Below are 26,122 nucleotides of genomic sequence, written 5' to 3'. Positions count from 1 at the left end.
CAGTGATATGTTATTACCACTGGGGAGGAAACTTTCATGTGGACATCAGTGATATGTTATTACCACTGGGGAGGAAACTTTCATGTGGACATCAGTGATATGTTATTACCACTGGGGAGGAAACTTTCATGTGGACATCAGTGATATGTTATTACCACTGGGGAGGAAACTTTCATGTGGACATCAGTGATATGTTATTACCACTGGGGAGGAAACTTTCATGTGGACATCAGTGATATGTTATTACCACTGGGGAGGAAACTTTCATGTGGACATCAGTGATATGTTATTACCACTGGGGAGGAAACTTTAGTGTGGACATCAGTGATATGTTATTACCACTGGGGAGGAAACTTTCATGTGGACATCAGTGATATGTTATTACCACTGGGGAGGAAACTTTCATGTGGACATCAGTGATATGTTATTACCACTGGGGAGGAAACTTTCATGTGGACATCAGTGATATGTTATTACCACTGGGGAGGAAACTTTCATGTGGACATCAGTGATATGTTATTACCACTGGGGAGGAAACTTTAGTGTGGACATCAGTGATATGTTATTACCACTGGGGAGGAAACTTTAGTGTGGACATCAGTGATATGTTATTACCACTGGGGAGGAAACTTTCATGTGGACATCAGTGATATGTTATTACCACTGGGGAGGAAACTTTAGTGTGGACATCAGTGATATGTTATTACCACTGGGGAGGAAACTTTAGTGTGGACATCAGTGATATGTTATTACCACTGGGGAGGAAACTTTCATGTGGACATCAGTGATATGTTATTACCACTGGGGAGGAAACTTTCATGTGGACATCAGTGATATGTTATTACCACTGGGGAGGAAACTTTCATGTGGACATCAGTGATATGTTATTACCACTGGGGAGGAAACTTTAATGTGGACATCAGTGATATGTTATTACCACTGGGGAGGAAACTTTCATGTGGACATCAGTGATATGTTATTACCACTGGGGAGGAAACTTTCATGTGGACATCAGTGATATGTTATTACCACTGGGGAGGAAACTTTCATGTGGACATCAGTGATATGTTATTACCACTGGGGAGGAAACTTTCATGTGGACATCAGTGATATGTTATTACCACTGGGGAGGAAACTTTAAGTGTGGACATCAGTGATATGTTATTACCACTGGGGAGGAAACTTTCATGTGGACATCAGTGATATGTTATTACCACTGGGGAGGAAACTTTAGTGTGGACATCAGTGATATGTTATTACCACTGGGGAGGAAACTTTAGTGTGGACATCAGTGATATGTTATTACCACTGGGGAGGAAACTTTCGTGTGGACATCAGTGATATGTTATTACCACTGGGGAGGAAACTTTCATGTGGACATCAGTGATATGTTATTACCACTGGGGAGGAAACTTTCATGTGGGAAGAACAATGGATTCATGATTCTATTTGCTTGTGTAGGACACACGTGCACACATAGACACACACACACACACACACACACACACACACACACACACACACACACACACACACACACACACACACACACACACACACTGGAGAAAAACGTGAGAGAAAGGCGAGGGAGGACATTGAATTGTACACGTGAAAAAGAGTACTTGGAGTAACTTCATTAACGCTGTCTGACCTCGATCCCTAGGCAGAGGGGGAGGAGGAGGGTGAGGAGGAGGAGGGGGAAGAGGAGGAGGGTGAGCAATGCTTCTCTGAGTCATAGCTGCTCCAGTACTCCTGTCTTACTGATGAGAGCCTGCTCTTTCAGGGCCTGTATACAATGCTACATAATGGACTCACTTTCTGAGGGGCTGTTTACAAAGCCACGCGACAACCATTGACCTTTTCTCTCGCTCTCTCTGTCATCCATCTGTCACGTCGGTGAAGAAACAGTGTGGTTACCCTCATCATATGTCCAGGTGTTATGGAGGTGGATGGACTATAGAGAACCAGTATCAACTCTTCAGCAATTTATACAGACACCCTGAGGCCCTTTTAATGCCTGCTCTAGAGAGAGACCCAGAGACCACTGGGTCCCTGTTAGTGCCTGCTCTAGAGAGAGACCCAGAGACCACTGGGGCCCTGTTAGTGCCTGCTCTAGAGAGAGACCCAGAGACCACTGGGTCCCTGTTAGTGCCTGCTCTAGAGAGAGACCCAGAGACCACTGGGGCCCTGTTAGTGCCTGCTCTAGAGAGAGACCCAGAGACCACTGGGGCCCTGTTAGTGCCTGCTCTAGAGAGAGACCCAGAGACCACTGGGTCCCTGTTAGTGCCTGCTCTAGAGAGAGACCCAGAGACCACTGGGTCCCTGTTAGTGCCTGGTCTAGGGAGAGACCCAGAGACCACTGGGTCCCTGTTAGTGCCTGCTCTAGAGAGAGACCCAGAGACCACTGGGTCCCTGTTAGTGCCTGCTCTAGAGAGAGACCCAGAGACCACTGGGTCCCTGTTAGTGCCTGCTCTAGAGAGAGACCCAGAGACCACTGGGTCCCTGTTAGTGCCTGCTCTAGAGAGAGACCCAGAGACCACTGGGTCCCTGTTAGTGCCTGCTCTAGAGAGAGACCCAGAGACCACTGGGTCCCTGTTAGTGCCTGCTCTAGAGAGAGACCCAGAGACCACTGGGTCCCTGTTAGTGCCTGCTCTAGAGAGAGACCCAGAGACCACTGGGGCCCTGTTAGTGCCTGCTCTAGAGAGAGACCCAGAGACCACTGGGGCCCTGTTAGTGCCTGCTCTAGGGAGAGACCCAGAGACCACTGGGGCCCTGTTAGTGCCTGCTCTAGAGAGAGACCCAGAGACCACTGGGTCCCTATTAGTTCCTGGTCTAGAGAGAGACCCAGAGACCACTGGGTCCCTGTTAGTGCCTGCTCTAGAGAGAGACCCAGAGACCACTGGGGCCCTGTTAGTGCCTGGTCTAGGGAGAGACCCAGAGACCACTGGGGCCCTGTTAGTGCCTGCTCTAGAGAGAGACCCAGAGACCACTGGGGCCCTGTTAGTGCCTGGTCTAGGGAGAGACCCAGAGACCACCAAAAGCTTGAAGTTCATTGGCGTGCACATCACTGAGTACCTGAAATGGTCCCTTCACACCGACAGCGTGGTGAAGAAGGTGCAATAGGCCCTCTTTAGCCTCAGGAGGCTGAGGAAATTAGTCTTGGCCCCTAACACCCTCACAAACTTCTACAGATGCACCATTGAGAGCATCCTGTCAGGCTGCGTCACCGCCTGGTACGGCAACTTCTCCGCCCTCAACCACATGGTTCTCCAGAGGGTGGTGCAGCAGCCCACAACATCACCGGGGGGCACACTGCCTGCCCTCCAGGACATCTACAGCACCTGGTGTTACAGGAAGGCCAAGAAGATCATCAAGGACCTCAGCTACCTGAGTCACGGACTGTTCACCCTGCTACCATCTAGAAGGTGGAGAAAGTACAGGTGCATCAAAGCAGGGACCGAGAGACTGAAAAACAGTTTCTATATCCAAGCCATCAGACTGTTAAACAGTCACCACTAGCCAGCCTCCGCCCAGTACCCTGCCCTGAACCTCAGTCACTGTTACTAGCCTCCCCCTCAGTACCCTGAACTATAGTCACTGTTACTAGCCTCCCCCAGCCCTGAACCTCAGTCACTGTTACTAGCCTCCCCCCAGTACCCTGCCCTGAACCTCAGTCACTGTTACTAGCCTCCCCCTCAGTACCCTGCCCTGAACCTCAGTCACTGTTACTAGCCTCCCCCTCAGTACCCTACCCTGAACTATAGTCACTGTTACTAGCCTCCGCCTCAGTACCCTGCCCTGAACCTTAGTCACTGTTACTAGCTGGCCACCACCCGGTACTCTACCCTGCATCTTAGAGACTGCCTATGTACATAGACATTGAACACTGGTCACTTGAATAACGTTTACATACTGTTTTACCCACTTCATATGTATTGTTGGGTTCTGAGAATATGTAATATGCTTATTCATGTCACTGAGGGAGAGAGGGTAAGGTATGTCGTGTCTTTGGGGTACCATTAAACTGAAGACATGTTTATCAATTAACTCCCTGTAATTATTATCACGCGATTAAACTGATTACTCGTTTAATTGTAATTAACTAGGAGACCGGGGCACCAAGGAAAATATTCAGATTACAAAGCTATAATTTTCCTAATATAACTTTCCTATATTATAACATTATATATTATATTCTATTATAGTATAGGCCGATTATCTTCTGGTTTAAATGGTGTATTTTACCTCGCGTCCAGTCTCATTCCAAACGTCGTAAATTGTTGTATCTGCACGAACCCAGCCTTTACTAAAATCATCCATACATCAATTGTCTTAAAATAATTTATTTACTAAACTAAGTAATTCACAGAAAGTATACAAACAGTAATTATCATCACAAAGAATTGGTAGAGTAATGTGCCCTAGTGGGCTAAAACAGGCATGGCTGGTGTCTTGTTAACAATGGGTCATAAACGGTCAGCTGAGGACACACAAAGTTCATTAATATTAACAATTGACATGCTAATCCTTTGCACATGAACGCTCACTCATTTGAGAACAATTGCAATCAATATATATTTACGCTCAGTGTGTCGTCGGGATCCTTGTTGGAGCGTCGTTCTGTTGGAGAGTTTCCTCTCTCTCTCTCTCTCTCTCTCTCTCTCTCTCTCTCTCTCTCTCTCTCTCTCTCTCTCTCTCTCTCTCGGTTAGAATGGATCTTTCAAAGCGACATTCATTAATGTCGTCATAGAATGGATGTTTCGTTGGTCTTCGCGTTCAATGATATAATTTACTTAGCTGCAGACTAATAATTAATATCAAAGACTTGTTCTTATTCTGTCGGTATCGATAGTCTAAAAGTTAACCACGTGGTATAGTTCACTTTCAGTAGAGTACTTTGATGGTCAAACCTATTGGCCAACTCGCAATGGAGTGGAGGCCGGGTCTGGAGAAATGTAAATCAGGGTATAGTTTTATAGTGGACATGTCACATGACGCCTGGTCCTGTCTGTGTCCCTGGGGGCGTGCCGATGACTGAGTTAAGCTTGGTACAGAAATATAATTATATCACATTAACATCAGTACATAGCATCTCAATGTATTACAAATAGCTTTATCCTTATTAATACATTCTATACAACCATGTGGATGCAAGTCTCATCGCTGAGGCTATTATATAAACCGTTTTATGGTAATATGGCTATATTGTCTCTTCTGAGTATCACAAAATTGTACCAAGCGGACCAGTTCGTAGCTGGATTCTTCACCAATCTTCCATACCTTCTCCAGAACACAAATGTCGCTTGGCTCCCCAATTCTGTGAGTTGGAAGAATTTCCTGTGTCTCTCTATGGGCCATATGGCCCGAGACTCTCCTGGAATTTTACCACTCCTTCACACAGGGACTGGGTGGGGGAAGGTAGGTTGGGGGATTGTGCAAAGGGGGGAGGGGGTTAACTGTCCTCCCTGTACTCAAAGAGGCCAACGTCATGACAGGTATAACGTTTACATTATGTCAGGATATGTTATTGTCAGACATCAGGGATCCTCTGGGAGGAGAAGAGACACAGTCTGGTACCAGTCACCATGACAGCCGTGAGTTGGGCAGCGAAGCGATCACATGTCGCAGGCATTGATAAGGGGAGAGAGATCTTTGGATTAGGCATCAAGGGGGGGTTGAGGTCAGGTCAGGTCACCTTAAGGGAGAAGGAAGGGTTTATTACCCCATCACTTCCTCTTCCTGTTGAACCATAACAGATGTAAAGGGTTGGAGAGAAGGAAGAGTGCATCTAAACTGGAGTATATATACCTGTGTTGGTGGAAACATGTTTTGTCTGAATGCAGCTGTATCGACCCTTTGGGAAGAATTCAACTCGGTTAAGCTTCTCTAGTGTACGTGAGTTATTTCCTCTGGAAATGTGAACCTAACAGTATATACTGTATTCTAGTCAAGGCTCATCCTATATATAACTACTGCTGTACACACCTTTTCTATTCATATACTGTCTATTCACACTTTCCTATATAACTACTGTCTATACACACCATCCTATATAACGACTGTCCATACTGTCTATACACACCATCCTATATAACTACTGTCTATACACACCATCCTATATAACTACTGTCCATACTGTCTATACACACCATCCTATATAACTACTGTCTATACACACCATCCTATATAACTACTGTCCATACTGTCTATACACACCATCCTATATAACTACTGTCTATACTGTCTATACACACCATCCTATATAACTACTGTCTACACCATCCTTAACTACTGTCTATACACACCATCCTATATAACTACTGTCTATACTGTCTATACACACCATCCTATATAACTACTGTCTATACACACCATCCTATATAACTACTGTCTATACACACCATCCTATATAACTACTGTCTATACTGTCTATACACACCATCCTATATAACTACTGTCTATACTGTCTATACACACCATCCTATATAACTACTGTCTATACTGTCTATACACACCATCCTATATAACTACTGTCTATACACACCATCCTATATAACTACTGTCTATACACACCATCCTATATAACTACTGTCTATACTGTCTATACACACCATCCTATATAACTACTGTCTATACACACCATCCTATATAACTACTGTCTATACACACCATCCTATATAACTACTGTCTATACTGTCTATACACACCATCCTATATAACTATTCTCTGTCTATACACACCATCCTATATAACTACTGTCTATACTGTCTATACACACCATCCTATATAACTACTGTCTATACTGTCTATACACACCATCCTATATAACTACTGTCTATACACACCATCCTATATAACTACTGTCTATACACACCATCCTATATAACTACTGTCTATACGTCACACCATCCTATATAACTACTGTCTATACACACCATCCTATATAACTACTGTCTATACATAACACCATCCTATATAACTACTGTCTATACACACCATCCTATATAACTACTGTCTATACACACCATCCTATATAACTACTGTCTATAAACACCATCCTATATTACATTTACATTACATTTAAGTCATTTAGCAGACGCCTTATCCAGAGCGACTTACAAATTGGTGCATTCACCTTATGATATCCAGTGGAACAACCACTTTACAATAGTGCATCTAAATCTTTTAGGGGGGGTTAGAAGGATTACTTTATCCTATCCTAGGTATTCCTTAAAGAGGTGGGGTTTCAGGTGTCTCCGGAAGGTGGTGATTGACTCCGCTGTCCTGGCGTCGTGAGGGAGCTTGTTCCACCATTGGGGTGCCAGAGCAGCGAACAGTTTTGACTGGGCTGAGCGGGAACTGTGCTTCCTCAGAGGTAGGGAGGCCAGCAGGCCAGAGGTGGATGAACGCAGTGCCCTTGTTTGGGTGTAGGGCCTGATCAGAGCCTGAAGGTACGGAGGTGCCGTTCCCTTCACAGCTCCGTAGGATTCCTCAATATAACTACTGTCTATACACACCATCCTATATAACTACTGTCTATACTGTCTATACACACCATCCTATATAACTACTGTCTATAAACACCATCCTATATAACTACTGCCTATCCACACCATCCTATATAACTACTGTCTATACACACCATCCTATAAACTACTGTCTATACACACCATCCTATATAACTACTGTCTATACACACCATCCTGTATAACTACTGTCTATACACACCATCCTATATAACTACTGTCTATACACACCATCCTATATAACTACTGTCTATACACACCATCCTATATAACTACTGTCTATACACACCATCCTATATAACTACTGTCTATACACACCATCCTATATAACTACTGTCTATACACACCATCCTATATAACTACTGTCTATACACACCATCCTATATAACTACTGTCTATACTGTCTATACACACCATCCTATATAACTACTGTCTATACTGTCTATACACACCATCCTATATAACTACTGTCTATACTGTCTATACACACCATCCTATATAACTACTGTCTATACTGTCTATACACACCATCCTATATAACTACTGTCTATACACACCATCCTATATAACTACTGTCTATACACACCATCCTATATAACTACTGTCTATACACACCATCCTATATAACTACTGTCTATACACACCATCCTATATAACTACTGTCTATACACACCATCCTATATAACTACTGTCTATACACACCATCCTATATAACTACTGTCTATACACACCATCCTATATAACTACTGTCTATACACACCATCCTATATAACTACTGTCTATACACACACCATCCTATATAACTACTGTCTATACACACCATCCTATATAACTACTGTCTATACTGTCTATACACACCATCCTATATAACTACTGTCTATACACACCATCCTATATAACTACTGTCTATACACACCATCCTATATAACTACTGTCTATACACACCATCCTATATAACTACTGTCTATACACACCATCCTATATAACTACTGTCCATACACACCATCCTATATAACTACTGTCTATACACACCATCCTATATAACTACTGTCTATACACACCATCCTATATAACTACTGTCTATACTACACCATCCTATATAACTACTGTCTATACACACCATCCTATATAACTACTGTCTATACACACCATCCTATATAACTACTGTCTATACACACCATCCTATATAACTACTGTCTATACACACCATCCTATATAACTACTGTCTATACCAACACCATCCTATATAACTACTGTCTATACACACCACCCTATATAACTACTGTCTATACACACCATCCTATATAACTACTGTCTATACACACCATCCTGTATAACTACTGTCTATACACACCATCCTATATAACTACTGTCTATACACACCATCCTATATAACTACTGTCTATACACACCATCCTATATATATATATATATATATATATATATATTCATATATCGGACTCTGGTCCAGAAGCTAATTTCCTGTAATTCTGTCCATTTTGTCATGTGGTTTGTTACTGTGTATTTATACACTGTATTCTCGACACAGCTCATTCTAATATTTCTACTACTGTACATTGAATTTTAGTGACACAGTTTATACACACCGCTTATTTATTGATACACTGGATTCTTGACATGGCTCACTGTAACATATCTACTGCTGTACATATCATTCTGAGTATATCTACTGCTGTACATATCATTCTGAGTATATCTACTGCTGTACATATCATTCCTAGTATATCTACTGCTGTACATATCATTCCTAGTATATCTACTGCTGTACATATTCTGCTATTACTGCTGTACTATCATTCCTAGTATATCTACTGCTGTACATATCATTCCTAGTATATCTACTGCTGTACATATCATTCCTACTATATCTACTGCTGTACATATCATTCCTAGTATATATTGTGTAAACTCCTCCGGTGTAGATATGTACAGACTTCATTTGGATTACTGTTACAGTGCTATTTGGGTTGTTCATTTGGATTACTGTTACAGTGCTATTTGGGTTGTTCATTTGGATTACTGTTACAGTGTTATTTGGGTTGTTCATTTGGATTACTGTTACAGTGCTATTTGGGTTGTTCATTTGGATTACTGTTACAGTGTTATTTGGGTTGTTCATTGGATTTGTTATGACATTTCTTGATTCAGATTGTTTGATTATTTATGTACTTGCTTGACATTTTACTGTATCGTTAAGAGCTAGTAACATGAGCATTTCACTGCAGCCGCTATAACCTCTGCTAAACTGTGTACGTGACCAATAAGCTTTGATTTGATTGGAAATACAGAGACATGCCATATCAGCTGTTGATTTTTATTGCGCCTTCCTGATAACTGCTTAGGGGACTCTGGGAGATTCTCTAACTCTATTGTGTGTGTGTGTGTGTGTGTGTGTGTGTGTGTGTGTGTGTGTGTGTGTGTGTGTGTGTGTGTGTGTGTGTGTGTGTGTGTGTGTGTGTGTGTGTGTGTGTGTGTGAAGCCTCACCAGTAGCTTCTTGGTATCAGTGTAACCCTACTGCCAGTATCAGCTCCATTTCCCAACAAACACATCCTCTTTCAGAACACGCTCCTCTCCTGCTCTCTGACAGGAAGTGACTAGGCCTCACCCTTTACCCCTCAGCTCACTCTCGGATCCCCCTTCCCTCCATCCGGCCAGCGGTTGGTTGGTTGCCGTGGCCAACCGACGCTGTGTCCCTGTATGTCCGTCAGGGAAGTCCGTCAGGGAAGATGAGGTCTGTCGACGAGCACTGCTAATCAGCAACATTCCAGAACTCTCCGGAAGATGGGAAACAAACATTCTCTCTGTGGTTCATTCCTGTAGTTTATTCTACTGTTCTGTTGATGGAGGCCCCTTAACAGATCTAACAGTGTTCCTCCTGTTGCTACACTCCCTCTTTTAACAGACAACTAATTACCATATTAAGGCTTTATGAAGGCATTCATGAAGAGCACTACATATACGCTTCACAAATCATTATAAGCCAAGTCGTAGCCTACATGGGTGATCCAAAGTCTCCTTACAGCTGGTATTTTGTCATGGCATAAGACTTTTAGACCTACCTCTTATAAACGGTTTATGAATGTTTTATTTCACTACATCTATAACCTACTTTTTACTTTGACTGGATGTCTAGTAGGATGTTTAGGAGGATGTCTAGTAGGATGTTTAGTAGGATGTCTAGTAGGATGTTTAGTAGGATGTTTAGTAGGATGTTTAGTAGGATGTCTAGTAGGATGTCTAGTAGGATGTTTAGTAGGATGTTTAGTAGGATGTTTAGTAGGATGTCTAGTAGGATGTCTAGTAGGATGTTTAGTAGGATGTCTAGTAGGATGTTTAGTAGGATGTTTAGTAGGATGTTTAGTAGGATGTTTAGTAGGATGTTTAGTAGGATGTTTAGTAGGATGTCTAGTAGGATGTTTAGTAGGATGTCTAGTAGGATGTCTAGTAGGATGTTTAGTAGGATGTTTAGTAGGATGTCTAGTAGGATGTCTAGTAGGATGTTTAGTAGGTTGTCTAGTAGGATGTTTAGTAGGATGTCTAGTAGGATGTTTAGTAGGATGTCTAGTAGGATGTTTAGTAGGATGTTTAGTAGGATGTCTAGTAGGATGTTTAGTAGGTTGTCTAGTAGGATGTTTAGTAGGATGTCTAGTAGGATGTTTAGTAGGATGTCTAGTAGGATGTTTAGTAGGATGTCTAGTAGGATGTCTAGTAGGATGTTAGTAGGTTGCTAGTAGGATGTTTAGTAGGATGTTTAGTAGGATGTCTAGTAGGATGTTTAGTAGGATGTCTAGTAGGATGTTTAGTAGGATGTCTAGTAGGATGTTTAGTAGGATGTCTAGTAGGATGTCTAGTAGGATGTCTAGTAGGATGTCTAGTAGGATGTTTAGTAGGATGTCTAGTAGGATGTCTAGTAGGATGTCTAGTAGGATGTCTAGTAGGATGTCTAGTAGGATGTCTAGTAGGATGTCTAGTAGGATGTTTAGTAGGATGTTTAGTAGGATGTCTAGTAGGATGTTTAGTAGGATGTCTAGTAGTTTGTCTAGTAGGATGTCTAGTAGGATGTTAAGTAGGATGTTTAGTAGGATGTCTAGTAGGATGTTTAGTAGGATGTTAAGTAGGATGTTTAGTAGGATGTCTAGTAGGATGTTTAGTAGGATGTCTAGTAGGATGTTTAGTAGGATGTTAAGTAGGATGTTTAGTAGGATGTCTAGTAGGATGTCTAGTAGGATGTTAAGTAGGATGTTTAGTAGGATGTCTAGTAGGATGTTAAGTAGGATGTTTAGTAGGATGTCTAGTAGGATGTTTAGTAGGATGTTAAGTAGGATGTTTAGTAGGATGTCTAGTAGGATGTCTAGTAGGATGTTTAGTAGGATGTTAAGTAGGATGTTTAGTAGGATGTTTAGTAGGATGTCTAGTAGTTTGTCTAGTAGGATGTCTAGTAGGATGTTAAGAAGGATGTTTAGTAGGATGTCTAGTAGGATGTTTAGTAGGATGTCTAGTAGGATGTTTAGTAGGATGTCTAGTAGGATGTTTAGTAGGATGTTAAGTAGGATGTTTAGTAGGATGTCTAGTAGGATGTTTAGTAGGATGTCTAGTAGGATGTTTAGTAGGATGTTTAGTAGTTTGTCTAGTAGGATGTTTAGTAGGATGTTAAGTAGGATGTTTAGTAGGATGTCTAGTAGGATGTTTAGTCGGATGTCTAGTAGGATGTTTAGTAGGATGTCTAGTAGGATGTTTAGTAGGATGTTAAGTAGGATGTTTAGTAGGATGTCTAGTAGGATGTTTAGTAGGATGTTAAGTAGGATGTTTAGTAGGATGTTTAGTAGGATGTCTAGTAGGATGTCTAGTAGGATGTTTAGTAGAATGTCTGGTAGGATGTTTAGTAGGATGTCTAGTAGGATGTCTAGTAGGATGTCTAGTAGGATGTCTAGTAGGATGTCTAGTAGGATGTTTAGTAGGATGTCTAGTAGGATGTTTAGTAGGATGTCTAGTAGGATGTTTAGTAGGATGTTTAGTAGGATGTCTAGTAGGATGTCTAGTAGGATGTCTAGTAGTTTGTCTAGTAGGATGTCTAGTAGAATGTTAAGTAGGATGTTTAGTAGGATGTCTAGTAGGATGTTTAGTAGGATGTTAAGTAGGATGTTTAGTAGGATGTTTAGTAGGATGTCTAGTAGGATGTCTAGTAGGATGTCTAGTAGGATGTCTAGTAGGATGTTTAGTAGGATGTCTAGTAGGATGTCTGGTAGGATGTTAAGTAGGATGTCTAGTAGGATGTCTAGTAGGATGTTTAGTAGGATGTTTAGGAGGATGTCTAGTAGGATGTCTAGTAGGATGTTTAGGAGGATGTCTAGTAGGATGTTTAGTAGGATGTTTAGGAGGATGTCTAGTAGGATGTCTAGTAGGATGTCTAGTAGGATGTTTAGTAGGATGTCTAGTAGGATGTCTGGTAGGATGTTAAGTAGGATGTCTAGTAGGATGTCTAGTAGGATGTTTAGTAGGATGTTTAGTAGGATGTTTAGTAGGATGTCTAGTAGGATGTTTAGTAGGATGTCTAGTAGGATGTCTAGTAGGATGTCTAGTAGGATGTCTAGTAGGATGTTTAGTAGGATGTTTAGTAGGATGTCTAGTAGGATGTTTAGTAGGATGTCTAGTAGGATGTTTAGTAGGATGTTTAGTAGGATGTCTAGTAGGATGTCTAGTAGGATGTTTAGTAGGATGTCTAGTAGGATGTTTAGTAGGATGTTTAGTAGGATGTCTAGTAGGATGTTTAGTAGGATGTCTAGTAGGATGTTTAGTAGGATGTCTAGTAGGATGTTTAGTAGGATGTTTAGTAGGATGTCTAGTAGGATGTCTAGTAGGATGTCTAGTAGGATGTCTAGTAGGATGTCTAGTAGAATGTCAAGTAGGATGTTTAGTAGGATGTCTAGTAGGATGTTTAGTAGGATGTTTAGTAGGATGTTTAGTAGGATGTCTAGTAGGATGTCTAGTAGGATGTCTAGTAGGATGTCTAGTAGGATGTCTAGTAGGATGTTTAGTAGGATGTCTAGTAGGATGTTTAGTAGGATGTTTAGTAGGATGTCTAGTAGGATGTCTAGTAGGATGTTTAGTAGGATGTTTAGGAGGATGTCTAGTAGGATGTCTAGTAGGATGTTTAGGAGGATGTCTAGTAGGATGTTTAGTAGGATGTTTAGTAGGATGTCTAGTAGGATGTCTAGTAGGATGTCTAGTAGGATGTTTAGTAGGATGTCTAGTAGGATGTCTGGTAGGATGTTTAGTAGGATGTCTAGTAGGATGTCTAGTAGGATGTTTAGTAGGATGTTTAGGAGGATGTCTAGTAGGATGTCTAGTAGGATGTTTAGTAGGATGTCTAGTAGGATGTCTAGTAGGATGTTTAGTAGGATGTCTAGTAGGATGTCTAGTAGGATGTTTAGTAGGATGTCTAGTAGGATGTCTAGTAGGATGTCTAGTAGGATGTTTAGTAGGATGTTTAGTAGGATGTCTAGTAGGATGTTTAGTAGGATGTTTAGTAGGATGTCTAGTAGGATGTCTAGTAGGATGTTTAGTAGGATGTCTAGTAGGATGTTTAGTAGGATGTCTAGTAGGATGTCTAGTAGGATGTTTAGTAGGATGTTTAGTAGGATGTTTAGTAGGATGTCTAGTAGGATGTCTAGTAGGATGTTTAGTAGGATGTTTAGTAGGATGTCTAGTAGGATGTCTAGTAGGATGTCTAGTAGGATGTCTAGTAGGATGTTTAGTAGGATGTCTAGTAGGATGTCTAGTAGGATGTCTAGTAGGATGTTTAGTAGGATGTTTAGTAGGATGTTTAGTAGGATGTCTAGTAGGATGTCTAGTAGGATGTCTAGTAGGATGTCTAGTAGGATGTTTAGTATGATGTTAAGTAGGATGTCTAGTAGGATGTTTAGTAGGATGTTTAGTAGGATGTCTAGTAGGATGTCTAGTAGGATGTCTAGTAGGATGTCTAGTAGGATGTTTAGTAGGATGTTTAGGAGGATGTCTAGTAGGATGTTTAGTAGGATGTTTAGGAGGATGTCTAGTAGGATGTCTAGTAGGATGTTTAGTAGGATGTTTAGTAGGATGTCTAGTAGGATGTTTGGTTTGTCTGAAGAATATATGCTTGATGTTGCAACACTGTGAAACCACTGTCCATGTTCCAGCACGTTGTGTTCACGGTCCTATGAGCTGCTAATATATTGGTCACAGGAAGTGAGCCTGTACATCCCATTGTGTTTACCTAGTTGTTGCTTAGCAAGTTGGGTCGTGTGACTGCGTGGTTGCCTGGTGATTACAGACTAACGTATTCATAGCCGGGTTAGTTGGTAGCTGTGTTAACTGGTTACGCCGGGCTCCACACGGTGCTTCATGTTATGATACTTTAATGTAGTATATTCCATAGGATTTAACTTGTTGATTACTCACTATCCTGGGTGTCCCAAATGCCACCCTTTTCCATATTAGTGCACTACATTTGACAGTGGTCAAGTGGGCATGTGTCAGTAAGTAGTGGGTGAAGAAGCACTCTCTCACAGAAACAGATGGCTCTAAGACCTCTTTCACAAAGATGTCACACGTCCTTCCTCTACCTCTTCATCATTAGAAACGTCTCCATAAACACTCTCTTTCCCTTTCTCCTTTCTTCTCTTTAGGAACCCTTAACTATCAGGGGTGGGGGGGTGTATGTGTCAAAAGTAGTGCACTTAATAGGGAATAGGGTGCCATTTGGGACAGCCTAAGAGTAGATGATGCTGGACAAATGTCATGAAGACAAGAGAAGAGAGAGAGCTCAGCTCCGCCCCAGAAGGAAGACAAGAGAAGAGAGAGAGCTCGGCTCCGCCCCAGAAGGAAGACAAGAGAAGAGAGAGAGCTAGGCTCCGCCCCAGAAGGAAGACAAGAGAAGAGAGAGAGCTCGGCTCCGCCCCAGAAGGAAGACAAGAGAAGAGAGAGAGAGCTAGGCTCCGCCCCAGAAGGAAGACAAGAGAAGAGAGAGAGCTAAGCTCCGCCCCAGAAGGAAGACAAGAGAAGAGAGAGAGCTCGGCTCCGCCCCAGAAGGAAGACAAGAGAAGAGAGAGGAGCTAGGCTCCGCCCCAGAAGGAAGACAAGAGAAGAGAGAGAGAGCTAGGCTCCGCCCCAGAAGGAAGACAAGAGAAGAGAGAGAGCTAGGCTCCGCCCCAGAAGGAAGACAAGAGAAGAGAGAGAGAGCTAGGCTCCGCCCCAGAAGGAAGACAAGAGAAGAGAGAGAGCTCAGCTCCGCCCCAGAAGGAAGACAAGAGAAGAGAGAGAGCTAGGCTCCGCCCCAGAAGGAAGACAAGAGAAGAGAGAGAGCTAGGCTCCGCCCCAGAAGGAAGACAAGAGAAGAGAGAGAGCTAGGCTCCGCCCCAGAAGGAAGACAAGAGAAGAGAGAGAGAGCTAGGCTCCGCCCCAGAAGGAAGACAAGAGAAGAGAGAGAGAGCTAGGCTCCACCCCAGAAGGAAGACAAGAGAAGAGAGAGAGCTAGGCTCCGCCCCAGAAGGAAGACAAGAGAAGAGAGAGAGCTCAGCTCCGCCCCAGAAGGAAGACAAGAGAAGAGAGAGAGAGCTAGGCTCCGCCCCAGAAGGAAGACAAGAGAAGAGAGAGAGCTAGGCTCCGCCCCAGAAGGAAGACAAGAGAAGAGAGAGAGAGCTAGGCTCCGCCCCAGAAGGAAGACAAGAGAAGAGAGAGAGCTAGGCTCCGCCCCAGAAGGAAGACAAGAGAAGAGAGAGAGCTCAGGCTCCGCCCCAGAAGGAAGACAAGAGAAGAGAGAGAGAGCTAGGCTCCGCCCCAGAAGGAAGACAAGAGAAGAGAGAGAGCTAGGCTCCGCCCCAGAAGGAAGACAAGAGAAGAGAGAGAGCTAGGCTCCGCCCCAGAAGGAAGACAAGAGAAGAGAGAGAGGCTAGGCTCCGCCCCAGAAGGAAGACAAGAGAAGAGAGAGAGCTCAGCTCCGCCCCAGAAGGAAGACAAGAGAAGAGAGAGAGCTAGGCTCCGCCCCAGAAGGAAGACAAGAGAAGAGAGAGAGAGCTAGGCTCCGCCCCAGAAGGAAGACAAGAGAAGAGAGAGGAGCTAGGCTCCGCCCCAGAAGGAAGACAAGAGAAGAGAGAGAGCTAGGCTCCGCCCCAGAAGGAAGACAAGAGAAGAGAGAGAGCTAGGCTCCGCCCCAGAAGGAAGACAAGAGAAGAGAGAGGAGCTAGGCTCCGCCCCAGAAGGAAGACAAGAGAAGAGAGAGAGCTAGGCTCCGCCCCAGAAGGAAGACAAGAGAAGAGAGAGAGAGCTAGGCTCCACCCCAGAAGGAAGACAAGAGAAGAGAGAGAGAGCTAGGCTCCACCCCAGAAGGAAGACAAGAGAAGAGAGAGAGAGCTAGGCTCCGCCCCAGAAGGAAGACAAGAGAAGAGAGAGAGCTAGGCTCCGCCCCAGAAGGAAGACAAGAGAAGAGAGAGAGCTAGGCTCCGCCCCAGAAGGAAGACAAGAGAAGAGAGAGAGCTAGGCTCCCCCCAGAAGGAAGACAAGAGAAGAGAGAGAGCTAGGCTCCGCCCCAGAAGGAAGACAAGAGAAGAGAGAGAGCTAGGCTCCGCCCCAGAAGGAAGACAAGAGAAGAGAGAGAGCTAGGCTCCGCCCCAGAAGGAAGACAAGAGAAGAGAGAGAGCTAGGCTCCGCCCCAGAAGGAAGACAAGAGAAGAGAGAGAGCTAGGCTCCGCCCAGAAGGAAGACAAGAGAAGAGAGAGAGCTAGGCTCCGCCCCAGAAGGAAGACAAGAGAAGAGAGAGAGCTAGGCTCCCCCCAGAAGGAAGACAAGAGAAGAGAGAGAGCTAGGCTCCGCCCCAGAAGGAAGACAAGAGAAGAGAGAGAGCTAGGCTCCGCCCCAGAAGGAAGACAAGAGAAGAGAGAGAGCTAGGCTCCGCCCAGAAGGAAGACAAGAGAAGAGAGAGAGCTAGGCTCCGCCCCAGAAGGAAGACAAGAGAAGAGAGAGAGCTCAGCTCCGCCCCAGAAGGAAGACAAGAGAAGAGAGAGAGCTAGGCTCCGCCCCAGAAGGAAGACAAGAGAAGAGAGAGAGAGCTAGGCTCCGCCCCAGAAGGAAGACAAGAGAAGAGAGAGAGCTAGGCTCCGCCCCAGAAGGAAGACAAGAGAAGAGAGAGAGCTAGGCTCCGCCCCAGAAGGAAGACAAGAGAAGAGAGAGAGCTCGGCTCCGCCCCAGAAGGAAGACAAGAGAAGAGAGAGAGCTCGGCTCCGCCCCAGAAGGAAGACAAGAGAAGAGAGAGAGCTAGGCTCCGCCCCAGAAGGAAGACAAGAGAAGAGAGAGAGAGCTAGGCTCCGCCCCAGAAGGAAGACAAGAGAAGAGAGAGAGAGCTAGGCTCCGCCCCAGAAGGAAGACAAGAGAAGAGAGAGAGAGCTAGGCTCCGCCCCAGAAGGAAGACAAGAGAAGAGAGAGAGAGCTAGGCTCCGCCCCAGAAGGAAGACAAGAGAAGAGAGAGAGAGCTAGGCTCCGCCCAGAAGGAAGACAAGAGAAGAGAGAGAGCTAGGCTCCGCCCCAGAAGGAAGACAAGAGAAGAGAGAGAGAGCTAGGCTCCGCCCCAGAAGGAAGACAAGAGAAGAGAGAGAGCTAGGCTCCGCCCCAGAAGGAAGACAAGAGAAGAGAGAGAGCTAGGCTCCGCCCAGAAGGAAGACAAGAGAAGAGAGAGAGAGCTAGGCTCCGCCCCAGAAGGAAGACAAGAGAAGAGAGAGAGAGCTAGGCTCCGCCCCAGAAGGAAGACAAGAGAAGAGAGAGAGAGCTAGGCTCCGCCCCAGAAGGAAGACATTACTAAGAATAGAAAATGCCCCCATGTGTTTCTAGCGGTCCTCTAAGACACCATGACAAGAGTTCCTGCTGTATCTTTCCTGTTGAGGAGGAGGTGGTAGAGGACAGAGAGCTATGCTGTATTGGCACTGCTCCTGGTGATATTCCACCTGATTAGCCATATGCTACAGCTCTAGGGTGGTCCCAGATCTGTTTGTGGTGTATAGCCAACTCCTATGGTCATTGTCCTATGTTCAATTTTAGTTTGTTGTATCAATATTTTCTATTTGGTTTCCTGTGTGATAATCCACTATATGTGTCCAGAATTCCTGATTGTATAGCAGAGCAGTAGAAGGTTTCTAGAGTATTTCCCTTGATAGACACACTACCCTCTGCATGTTTCAGCATGTACTGAGAGAGAGAGGTATTCAGAGATCCTGAGGCCTGGAGCTTTATATGCTGGTGAATGAGATGGTCTTGACGATCAGCAGTAGGGTTAGTAGCTGCCTGTCCTGAATGTACCGTGCCAGAAGCACAACCCTGGTCTGACACCAGCACTCTGACGCCACTCTTCCCCTGCATGTCTTCAACACACTTTTCTTCAAACAACCAAATCCCAGCTCTCTGCCAGTAACTTCCAGCTGAGTGAAGGTGGCCCTGTCTCACAGAGCGCAATTGCATCTTTCTCTCTCTCTCTCTCTTTTTTCTCTCTCTCTCTCTCTCTCTCTCTCTCTCTCTCTCTCTCTCTCTCTCTCTCTCTCTCTCTCTCTCTCTCTCTCTCTCTCTCTCTCTCTCTCTCTCTCTCTCTCTCTCTCGCTGGTTTGAATCCCAGAGCCGACTAGTTGAAAAACCTACCGATGTGCCCTTGAGCAAGTCACTTAACTCTAATTGCTCCCGTAAGTCTCTCTGGATAAGAGCGTCTGCTAAATGACTAACATGTAAGGCTGAAAGCCCAGTGGAAATCAAACGGCTCATTGAGAGAGACTGACTAACTGACCGACTGCAGTAGGAATGCCAAGTATGCTTCTCCTTCAGTAGGAATGTGAGCCCACTCCCTCCAGCCCTCTGTTCTGCTCAGCCATCAGCAACATCACCAATCACACCCTATTCCCCGTAGGACTCAGGTCAAAAATACTGCATTATATATAGGGAATAGGATGCCATTTGGGAGGGAGTCGTGATGTGGCGTCCGTCCCTCTGGAGAGGTGACCACCCTGACGGTCACACCGGTGACTAGTTGTACACACAACACTGTCTTCTTCACGGCGTGACTGTGACCCCTATGTCCTGTAACACACTCGGCTGTTCAAACCGTGTTGGAGGAAAACAGTGGGCATGTCACTGTATGAACCGCGCTAATCTAGCGTGATGATTGAATTTGGCTAAACTACACTTGTGGTTTTGCTTTGATGAGGCGTTCATCTGGTGGTCTGTCGCTGCAGCCGACAGGGTCAGCTTCTCTGCACACATTGTTACTTCACATGTCAAATTACTGGGACATTTCAGAAAGATGAACAGCTGTTTAACCCAGCCTCCCCCTCCACCCTCCTCACCCCATCCCCTTCTCCTCACCCCATCCCCTTCTCCTCACCCCAACCTCCCCCTCTCCTCACCCCATCCCCTTCTCCTCTCCTCACCCCATCCCCCTCTCCTCACCCCAACCTCCCCCTCCACCCATCCCCTTCTCCTCACCCCAACCTCCTCCCTCCTCACCCCATCCCCTTCTCCTCACCCCAACCTCCCCCTCTCCTCACCCCAACCTCCCCCTCCTCTCCTCACCCCAACCTCCTCCCTCTCCTCACCCCAACCTCCCCCCTCCTCACCCCATCCCCCTCCTCACCCCAACCTCCCCCTCTCCTCACCCCATCCCCTCCTCTCCTCACCCCATCCCCCTCTCCTCACCCCAACCTCCCCCCCTCTCCTCACCCCAACCTCCTCCCTCCTCACCCCATCCCCTTCTCCTAAACCCAACCTCCACCCTCTCTCACCCCATCCCCCTCTCCTCACCCCATCCCCCTTCTCCTCACCCCAACCTCCCCCTCTCCTCACCCCAACCTCCTTCTCCTCACCCCAACCTCCTCCCTCCTCACCCCAACCTCCTCCCTCCTCAACCCATCCCCTCCTCTCCTCACCGCATCCCCCCCCTCCTCACCCCATCCTCCCTCTCCTCACCCCATCCCCCCTCTCCTCACCCCAACCTCCCTCCTCACCCCATCCCCCTCTCCTCACCCCAACCTCCCCCTCCTCACCCCATCCCCCTCTCCTCACCCCAACCTCCCAACCTCCACCCTCCTCACCCCATCCCCCCTCTCCTCACCCCATCCCCCTTCTCCTCACCCCAACCTCCTCCCTCCTCAACCCATCCCCCTCTCCTCTCCTCACCCCAACCTCCCCCTCCTCACCCCATCCCTCTCTCCTCACCCCAACCTCCCCCTCTCCTCACCCCAACCTCCTCCCTCCTCACCCCATCCCCCTCTCCTCACCCCAACCTCCCCCTCCTCACCCCATCCCCCTCTCCTCACCCCAACCTCCCAACCTCCCCACTCCTCAACCCAGTCAAACTGAAATAAAATACAACCCAATATAGCTAGCTCTCTCTCTCTTGCTTCTCCTTCATCCGGAAGTTGTCATAATTACTGTGCAGGTCTATGGAAGGGGGTGAGACCATGAGCCTCCAAGGTCCTGTGTAGCTCAGTTGGTAGAGCATTGTGCTTGTAAAGCCAGGGTTATGGGTTTAATTACCACGGGTGACCAGTATGAAAATGTATGTACTCACTACAGTAAGTTGCTCTGTGTAAGAGTGACTGCTAAAATGTAAAAATATAGGCTTTGTATTGAAGTCAATGTACCCAGATGGAAGGATGGCAGCTAGCTGTCATCTGATGTTACCCTACAGAGTGCTGTTGAGGCTAATTTAGCCTTGTTTTTTAAAACTAGTCAAGTCCTAGTTAATGTAAACCTTCATAGCAAAATAGTGTATTTTAATCATTTATCTGGTTTAGTGAATATATTTAGTATAGTTTTATCTAAAAAGGATAGCTTTTTAATAAAAATGATTTACTATTTAAATGTTTTATTAAATTCCCAGAGGAGGATGGTCCTCCCCTTGAGGAGCCTCCACTGAATGCTGGGGTAGGCTTCCTATAGTGCATTGTATTGTTTGTCAGTCAGATATTATTGGTATGAAATAATGTATTGCTAAATGTATACACTAGGCTATGCTACAGCTGCTGCGATAGCTGAGCTCGTCTCAAAACGAGGCTGCAGCGTCATGAGAAAACGCAAAACCTCACCCAGAGAGAAGCAACAGACCGAGCGACTGGAGGCGCTAACAGATCGGAGCTACGGAGGATAACTGTAAGTACCGTATCTACACACTTTTCTATTGGCTGAGATTTTGTTACTATGTGTGCCATGTTTGCGGCGTTTTCGGCCGCTCGGGATAATGCGAAATAGGCGCACATGATGCCAGGTTTTGAGGTAGAATGATCCATTATTGCAAATGAAAACGGGAGACCGGTTTCTGGGGATGCACAACACACGGTTTGCGGAAGCGCAGGTCAAATGCCTAGAATATGGCGGAGCAGAGAGTGAAACAATCCAACTCATAATGTTTTGTCAGACAATGAATGTATTTATTGTCATGCATAATGCAGAACGCGGCATTCTCCGCGGTTTGTATCCAGCGACAGTCCTCGGTCGCCCGGTTGGATACAAAAAGAAGAGCGTTTTGGCCGATATCCTCCCCGTGACGGGGTTGAAGTTACAACGGAAATGGAAAAGTTATTCGATTGTCTAGAATTAGACACGTTCTCTGGGACACTGAATTCTTATCAATTATCATAATAGGACGCCTGGAATTATTCAAGCGGTTATCAAATGCGCAATTTGAGATATCATTTGTAATCTATTCGTGTTAGTTTTGTACGGTTTTGTGCTCTGAAAGCAGCAGCCAGTTGTAAATGCGTTAGATAGGGGCCCCGCCTAGTTCACTAGTGAATCTGTCGATGGGGAGGGACACAACTGGGTGCTGGTTCCATCTTACTTCAACGGAACCGAAACGACACTCAATTGGCATATTATCTTATATTCTTCACCATTATGAAACGTGTGGACTATAGGCCTAGATCGACAGCATGTTATATCCATATTTGATATTAATTTTAATAGTGAGATTTTCTGAAATCATTCATTAGAAAATATTTCAGATTTCTACTCTCTGTAAACTATAGACTGCGATCAAATCAAGGTTTATTTGTGCCGTACACAGATTTGCAGGTGCAGCGAAATGCTCGTTCCCAGCTCCAACAGTGCACTAATACCTAGTAATACTAAACAATACACACATCATCCACAAAGTAAAAAGAAAGAAATGAAGAAATATCACAACGAACACTTGTAAAAGTAACTAACTGTTGTCTCTTATGTGAATTTAGTTTGTCCTCACAGTTATAGATTGATTATAATAAAACACGTGAGTTAGGACACAGTTTGAACTACCCTGAACAAGTATCACTCATTCTGCTGTCAGTTATTGGTAAGAGGATGTGGAACTCTGCTCAGGGAGAGGGGGAGGGAGAAAGAAAGAGAGGAGGGAGAGAGAGAGAGCTACAGGACTTAAAGAGCTTGTTTGTTTAATGTGTTTTATTTAGTTCCTACTTTTAATGACCTCTAGTCAGCTGTACATTCTCTCTACTGTTCACTACTGTCTGTATGCAGGGAATATGTTCAATGTTTGAAATGGATTCTTATGTTTTTCACTTAGTTTATAACTGTGTGTGTGTGTGTGTGTGTGTGTGTGTGTGTGTGTGTGTGTGTACTAACAGTGTAATGGTTTCTAACAGTTGAATAATGTTATGACTAAGGCTTAATATTAGAAAGACCATAGTGATGATGATACTTTTCCTATGAGGAGTCCAGAGAATATCTCTTAACCTATGGGAATGTTTCCTAGTTTCCACTAGTTTCCTGTATGTGACAGACCAGGGACAAGGCAGTAGTTTCCTGTATGTGACAGACCAGGGACAAGGCAGTAGTTTCCTGTATGTGACAGACCAGGGACAAGGCAGTAGTTTCCTGTATGTGACAGACCAGGGACAAGGCAGTAGTTTCCTGTATGTGACAGACCAGGGACAAGGCAGTAGTTTCCTGTATGTGACAGACCAGGGACAAGGCAGTAGTTTCCCTGTATGTGACAGACCAGGGACAAGGCAGTAGTTTCCTGTATGTGACAGACCAGGGACAAGGCAGTAGTTTCCTGTATGTGACAGACCAGGGGACAAGGCAGTAGTTTCCTGTATGTGACAGACCAGGGACAAGGCAGTAGTTTCCTGTATGTGACAGACCAGGGACAAGGCAGTAGTTTCCTGTATGTGACAGACCAGGGACAAGGCAGTAGTTTCCTGTATGTGACAGACCAGGGACAAGGCAGTAGTTTCCTGTATGTGACAGACCAGGGACAAGGCAGTAGTTTCCTGTATGTGACAGACCAGGGACAAGGCAGTAGTTTCCTGTATGTGACAGACCAGGGACAAGGCAGTAGTTTCCTGTATGTGACAGACCAGGGACAAGGCAGTAGTTTCCTGTATGTGACAGACCAGGGACAAGGCAGTAGTTTCCTGTATGTGACAGACCAGGGACAAGGCAGTAGTTTCCTGTATGTGACAGACCAGGGACAAGGCAGTGGCACCACTGGTCAGATATATATATTCTATGTTGCTGTGCTGTGGACCCTTGTTTCAGGCTAAGTCCCAAATGGAACTCCAACCCTATTCCCTATATAGTGCACTACTTTTGACCAAGGACCGTAAGGCTCTGGTCAAAAGTACCAGGGCACAGCAACATAGAATATATATCTGACCAGTGGTACACTATATAGGGAATAAGGTCCCATTTGCCAAGGAACACTTGTTTCAGCGTGCGTCCCAAATAGAACCCTATTCCATATATAGCGCACTACATTTGACCCGGGCCCATACACTATAGAGGGAAAAGGTTGTGATTCAGTCAGACAAGCCCCTGGTTCTCTTCCAGGTTCCATTTGTTGTGATAGCCAGCCAGGCTGATGTGCTCTGCCATTTTCCCAGCTATTAACTTTAAACCTCAAGTGGTGCTGTCAGAGAGGTGCAGCAGCATCCATATCCACTGATTTAAAAGCTGCACCTTTAGGTGTGTGTGTGTGTGTGTGTGTGTGTGTGTGTGTGTGTGTGTGTGTGTGTGTGTGTGTGTGTGTGTGTGTGTGTGTGTGTGTGTGTGTGTGTGTGGTGGGGTTCTGTGTGAGTGGGTCTTAGAGACCCTGCTGTTCTGAGGTAGTGGGTCGTAGTGATCCTGCTGTTCTGTTCGGAGGTAGTGGGTCTTAGTGACCCTTCTGTTCTGAGGTAGTGGGTCGTAGAGACCCTGCTGTTCTGTTCTGAGGTAGTGGGTCGTAGTGACCCTGCTGTTCTGTTCTGAGGTAGTGGGTCGTAGTGACCCTGCTGTTCTGTTCTGTGGTAGTGGGTCGTAGTGACCCTGCTGTTCTGTTCTGAGGTAGTGGGTCGTAGTGACCCTGCTGTTCTGTTCTGAGGTAGTGGGTCGTAGAGACCCTGCTGTTCTGTTCTGAGGTAGTGGGTCGTAGAGACCCTGCTGTTCTGTTCTGAGGTAGTGGGTCGTAGAGACCCTGCTCTTCTGTTCTGAGGTAGTGGGTCGTAGTGACCCTGCTGTTCTGTTCTGAGGTAGTGGGTCGTAGTGACCCTGCTGTTCTGTTCTGAGGTAGTGGGTCGTAGAGACCCTGCTGTTCTGTTCTGAGGTAGTGGGTCGTAGTGACCCTGCTGTTCTGTTCTGAGGTAGTGGGTCGTAGTGACCCTGCTGTTCTGTTCTGGGGTAGTGGGTCGTAGAGACCCTGCTGTTCTGTTCTGAGGTAGTGGGTCGTAGTGACCCTGCTGTACTGTTCTGAGGTAATGGGTCGTAGAGACCCTGCTGTTCTGTTCTGAGGTAGTGGGTCGTAGTGACCCTGCTGTTCTGTTCTGAGGTAGTGGGTCGTAGAGACCCTGCTGTTCTGTTCTGTGGTAGTGGGTCGTAGAGACCCTGCTGTTCTGTTCTGAGGTAGTGGGTCGTAGAGACCCTGCTGTTCTGTTCGGAGGTAGTGGGTCTTAGTGACCCTTCTGTTCTGAGGTAGTGGGTCGTAGAGACCCTGCTGTTCTGTTCTGAGGTAGTGGGTCGTAGAGACCCTGCTGTTCTGAGGTAGTGGGTCGTAGAGACCCTGCTGTTCTGAGGTAGTGGGTCGTAGAGACCCTGCTGTTCTGAGGTAGTGGGTCGTAGAGACCCTGCTGTTCTGTTCTGAGGTAGTGGGTCGTAGTGACCCTGCTGTTCTGTTCTGAGGTAGTGGGTCGTAGTGACCCTGCTGTTCTGTTCTGAGGTAGTGGGTCGTAGTGACCCTGCTGTTCTGTTCTGAGGTAGTGGGTCGTAGTGACCCTGCTGTTCTGTTCTGAGGTAGTGGGTCGTAGTGACCCTGCTGTTCTGTTCTGAGGTAGTGGGTCGTAGAGACCCTGCTGTTCTGTTCTGAGGTAGTGGGTCGTAGAGACCCTGCTGTTCTGTTCTGAGGTAGTGGGTCGTAGAGACCCTGCTGTTCTGTTCTGAGGTAGTGGGTCGTAGTGACCCTGCTGTTCTGTTCTGAGGTAGTGGGTCGTAGTGACCCTGCTGTTCTGTTCTGAGGTAGTGGGTCGTAGAGACCCTGCTATTCTGTATCTCTTGTCGTTATATGTGTTATGTCCTATATTTTTAATCCCAGCCCCTTCCA

The 26,122-nt window shown here is 45.5% G+C and overlaps 1 protein-coding gene and 2 pseudogenes across 1 annotated transcript in view; 1 reads left to right on the top strand and 2 right to left on the bottom strand.

The window, feature by feature from the left end:
* Positions 1-11,376: 11,376 nt before the first annotated feature.
* On the bottom strand, positions 11,377-12,837 carry LOC123728110 (extensin-like; annotated as a pseudogene).
* Positions 12,838-13,056: 219 nt separating this feature from the next.
* On the bottom strand, positions 13,057-14,430 carry LOC123728111 (extensin-like; annotated as a pseudogene).
* A 7,067-nt stretch (positions 14,431-21,497) lies between these two features.
* The window catches only part of LOC106593497 (ras-related protein Rap-1b), a 125,043-nt gene continuing 120,418 nt past the window's right edge, over positions 21,498-26,122 (top strand). The window contains exon 1 of the mRNA XM_045700194.1: positions 21,498-21,705. The gene's annotated coding sequence lies outside the window, so the exon portion shown is untranslated. The remainder of the gene's footprint in view (positions 21,706-26,122) is intronic.

Source organism: Salmo salar, chromosome ssa17 (genome assembly GCF_905237065.1).
Source record: "Salmo salar chromosome ssa17, Ssal_v3.1, whole genome shotgun sequence".
NCBI lineage: Eukaryota > Metazoa > Chordata > Actinopteri > Salmoniformes > Salmonidae > Salmo > Salmo salar.
The sequence above is the reverse complement of the archived record's forward strand: the minus strand, read 5'-3'. Positions and strand labels throughout refer to the sequence as shown.